Source organism: Coregonus lavaretus, assembly GCF_964263955.1.
Source record: "Coregonus lavaretus genome assembly, chromosome: 6".
Classification (NCBI taxonomy): domain Eukaryota; kingdom Metazoa; phylum Chordata; class Actinopteri; order Salmoniformes; family Salmonidae; genus Coregonus; species Coregonus lavaretus.
In genome coordinates, this window is record NC_139993.1 from 3,286,696 (window position 1) to 3,291,989 (window position 5,294).

Consider the following 5,294-nt stretch of genomic DNA (forward strand, 5'->3'; position numbering starts at 1 on the left):
TAGGCTGATCATCAAACTACATTGATTGTCAGTGATTTACCTGTCAGTGGGTAGTTAAAGGTATGGCCCTTTGAGATGAAATACGTTTTAGTGCTTGACTTATCTAAATGTATTGCTCTTGTGACACCCACGTAGCTTCTCTGGAACTGAGTCCTCCTCTTCAGTTCTCTGGAACATCAACATTTACCTGGAATGGATTGGGCTGAGAACTCCCCACCCACCCTTCCTCTCTCTGTCAGCGCTACCCTATAAAAGCAGAGACATCTCTCCACTCTGCACTAGAACACCTGATTACTACAACCTTCAAGCGCGCCACTGCACCGAGGAAGAACACACAGACACAGGTAAATACATTATTTTAAATACATGCTTTAGGTTTTCTTTATTTTTTACATTGTAGAATAATAGGGAAGACATCAAAACGATGAAATAACACATATGGAATCATGTAGTAACTGTATTAGGTTCCGACACAATAAAATATATTGATCTCCAGATACAATTTGGCAGCTTGAACAGATGTGTGTCTCATGGCTGGAACAGTTACTCTGTAGCTCAGCTGGTAGAGCATGGCTCTTGTAATGCCAAGGTAGTGGGTTCGATCCCCGGGACCACCCATACACAAAAAAAATGTATGACTGTAAGACGCTTTGGATAAAAGCGTCTGCTAAACGGCATATTATTATTATTATTAAATAGTGATCATTTGGCAGAGTTGAAAGATTTTGGTCGATATTACTTAACAAGCAGAGCTTTGGTTCACACAACACAAATGATATATAACACATTGGACATGAAACAAAGATACAAATGTAACAGCACAACAAAGTAGGAAAACTATTTTTTTTTGCAGGTGCCTTTTCATTTTAAACACCGAATAGTGCTTTCTAACGGTCGTCACTAGTTACCACAGTCACAAAGTGATAAACCCTGCCAAATCATTTAAAGACTTACAATTAGCATAAGGACCAAGACATCGCAAAATACATGCAATGCCACTTAGTGCAATGGTGAGAAATAATGATAAATTGCAGAGATAAACTTTGCGTATCGAGATCTGTGCTTTATGTGGACAGTTTTGATGAGGAATATTCTTTAATTTAATCAGTGGTATGAAGTACTTAAGTAAAAATACTTTAAAGTACTACTTAAGACATTTTTTGGGGTATCTGTACTTTACTATTTATTTATTTTGACAACTTTTACTTGACACCCAAAAGTACTAGCTACATTTTGAACGCTTAGCAGGACAGGAAAATTGTCAAACTCATACACTTGTCAAGAGAACATCCTGCTCCCTCTGATCTGGCGGACTCAATAAACACACATGCTTCGTTTGTAAATATTTTCTGAGTGTTGGAGTGTGCCCCTGGCTATCTGTAAATTAAAATAACAAAATGGTGCCATTTGGTTTGCTTAATATGAGGAATTTGAAATGAATTTTACTTTTGATACATACGTATATTTGAGCAATTACATTTACTTTTGATACCTCAGGATATTTAAAACCAAATAATTTTACTCAAGTATTATTTTACTGGATGACTTTAACTTGAGTCATTTTCTATTAAGGTTTCTTTACTTTTCCTCAAGACAATTGGGTAATTTTTCCACCACTGAATTTAATCAACTTAACCCTTAATTATCCTCTTTCTCTCCCCCTCTCTTTTCTCTATCGTTGCAGCAATGGATTGTGCTTCACATACCAACAGCCAAAATGACTGCAATAAAAAAAAACCTGTTGCCAAATGTCCTACAAAACCAGGCCAAGACATATCATGCCAAGACATATCAGGCCAAACCATATCAGGCCAAACCATATCAGGCCAAACCATATCAGGCAGTGTGAGCGGCAATATTGCCATTGGCAGCCAGACCAATAACCCCAGTCATACCGGTATGTAACCCTATCCAGTGGGAGGGAATCTATATATGAATGAATAATAAATACATTCATATTTTATTGTTTTGTGGCCATTCAACATGGGAATATAACACACATTGATATTAGACATTTCAAAGCATAAAGTAATTACATTTCACAGCTCAGTTCCAGCACCAGCGTAAATATAGATACAAATAGAAAATTGTTTATTGTTGCTCATAGCAGTGTTCTCAGCAAACTTCTAATACTGACAACCACATTTATTTCAGCACTGTCCAATGACTCTCTCTCTCGTTCCCTTAGGTTAACAAAAAACTCCCAGAAAAACTGTCGCACCCAGCATCACCATAGCCAACATAACAGGTGGCAGAGTGGGTCTCTACTACAAGGCAGAGAAGATGGCTCTGTGACCTCATCAAGGGGAGTCAACTCAAGGGCGAATCCATCCTTATCCTGGAAGACACCTTTAAGAAGACCCCTCTTCCTCAGAACCTCGATTTCACTGGCTTCCAAGTAGAAAGTGACAATACACACAGATTAAACTACATACAAATTATTGATTACAAATAAACGGAATAAATCACAGATATGTGAAAAAGTGCTGAGTGTATGGTCGAAATCAGCAATATAATCACTGTAGGTTTTTGATCAAATAATAAATGTTACCAAACTGAGAAAATGTGTTCTGTAAGATGTTAGGAGTGTGTGTGGGATTACATTACATGATTGGGGTTGCCACCAGATATCCTACATACTCATACTAATTTTAACAAAGGTCAACAACACAAGATTGTAATCAAAGTTTTATTTCTAAGGTTGTAGTCATGTTATTTCAAGCATACAGGGTGATGGTGCAAGACACGTACAGGGAGCACAAATATATATAGCAGAGAAAAAATCTGCACATTTCCTCATTACACTGGATTTAAAAACCATGTGATCTAGAATGTTAGATGCATGCAGTGTTTCCCAACTAAAGGTTTGATGATTAGTTGAATCAAGTGTTAGTGCTAGGGTAAAAACTGAAATGTGCACCCGTTTGGGTCCCTAGGACCAGGACTGAGAAACAGTAGATTAATGCATCATAATGAATGAACAATACACCAGACAACTACTTTCAAGCACATGGCTCTGTCCACCAACCCTACAATTCTGGAAAGAAACCATACAAACTAATCTACCCTTTTGGGTCACAGCATTCCACTCTCCCCATCTCTCTGCCTTCTTGGAGATCATCAGTCAATTTTAATCACCTTAATTATCGCCAAGAAAACAATATTACTCAACTAGAAAAACAGAAACCAACTGTGTTTGTCTGTCATGTTGTATAATGATTTGAAGACAAGCGCAGGAATACATATTAGGGGTTTTATTTACTCCTCCCAACACAAACACGTCTATATATACAAAAGGGATGTAACCCAAACAAAGAGCGAGGTGTAACCTCAACACAATACACGGGACGAGACCCGTAAACAACAAGACCACAATACATGGTACTCACGAGACCAACGGACATGGGACAATAATCGACAAGGACAATGAGGAACAGAGGGCACATATATACACATACTAATCAGGGGGATTGGGAACCAGGTGTGCGTAATGAGACAAGACAGTCCGGGGTTGGTGGTAACGATCCATGTCAGTGACGCCTAGAAAGCCAGTGACGAAGACCTCCGGAACTGGTGAACGGAATGAGCAGCAGTACCGGGGGGATCCGTGACATTGTCAACAGATTAACCTTCTCACAGACCACATCACAATGGAAAAAATTACAGCATCCACCAAAGACTAATTCAATCCTTCAATGAAAACTGGACCCCACTCCTCAACTCCACCGCTGAGCTGATCCCACCCTAGTGTTTACTCTACCACCCAAGTTGCTATTACTATTTATTTGTATACATTATATAGAGCAGCAGTTGAAAGGTACAACGTTTGATAGTTGATAGATGTTGTACAGTCAGGTCCATAATTATTGGTACTCTTGAAAAAGGTTAGCAAAGAATACTGAGCTATATTGAATGCAATTTTGGGGTGGAAATCGTATTATTTTAAACTAATACAATTGTTCAGTTAAAGAGGTTTTGTTTAACAAGTAAGAAAAAAAAATATATATGTATATATTATGGTAAAAATTATTGCCACCCTTGTTTTGAATACTCCAGCACACTCCCCTTGCAAGGTTAATGACACTGAGCCAATAAATAGAGAGAAAACACGTTGGGAGGGATTTTGCAAATGCAAATTAATTACTTAAAAAATCATACAATGTGATTTTCTGGATTTTTGTTTTAGATTCCGTCTCTCACAGTTGAAGTGTACCTATGATAAAAATTACAGACCACTACATGCTTTGTAAGTAGGAAAACCTGCAATATCGGCAATGTATCTCCCCACTGTATATATATATATATACAGTGGGGAGAACAAGTATTTCATACACTGCCGATTTTACAGGTTTTCCTACTTACAAAGCATGTAGAGGTCTGTCATTTTTATGATAGGTACACTTCAACTGTGAGAGACGGAATCTAAAACAAAAATCCAGAAAATCACATTGTATGATTTGTAAGTAATTAATTTGCATTTTATTGCATGACATAAGTATTTGATCACCTACCAACCAGTAAGAATTCCGGCTCTCACAGACCTGTTAGTTTTTCTTTAAGAAGCCCTCCTGTTCTCCACTCATTACCTGTATTAACTGCACCTGTTTGAACTTGTTACCTGTATAAAAGACACCTGTCCACACACTCAATCAAACAGACTCCAACCTCTCCACAATGGCCAAGACCAGAGAGCTGTGTAAGGACATCAGGGATAAAATTGTAGACCTGCACAAGGTTGGGATGGGCTACAGGTCAATAGGCAAGCAGCTTGGTGAGAAGGCAACAACTGTTGCCGCAATTATTAGAAAATGGAAGAAGTTCAAGATGACGGTCAATCACCCTCGGTCTGGGGCTCCATGCAAGATCTCACCTCGTGGGGCATCAATGATCATGAGGAAGGTGAGGGATCAGCCCAGAACTACACGGCAGGACCTGGTCAATGACCTGAAGAGAGCTGGGACCACAGTCTCAAAGAAAACCATTAGTAACACACTACGCCGTCATGGATTAAAATCCTGCAGCGCACGCAAGGTCCCCCTGCTCAAGCCAACGCATGTCCAGGCCCGTCTGAAGTTTGCCAATGGCCATCTGGATGATCCAGAGGAGGAATGGGAGAAGGTCTTGTGGTCTGATGAGACAAAAATTTAGCTTTTTGGTCTAAACTCCACACGCCGTGTTTGGAGGAAGAAGAAGGATGAGTACAACCCCTAGAACACCATCCCAACCGTGAAGCATGGAGGTGGAAACATCATTCTTTGGGGATGCTTTTATGCAAAGGGGACAGGACAACTGCA

General features: G+C 39.3%; 1 long non-coding RNA gene across 1 annotated transcript; it reads left to right on the plus strand.

The window, feature by feature from the left end:
* The first annotated feature begins 277 nt into the window (after positions 1 to 277).
* LOC311130173 lies at positions 278 to 2,561 on the plus strand. The gene is made up of 3 exons (XR_014613341.1): positions 278 to 344; positions 1,685 to 1,897; positions 2,189 to 2,561. It is a non-coding gene; the product is annotated as an uncharacterized lncRNA (long non-coding RNA).
* The last annotated feature ends 2,733 nt before the right edge of the window (positions 2,562 to 5,294 follow it).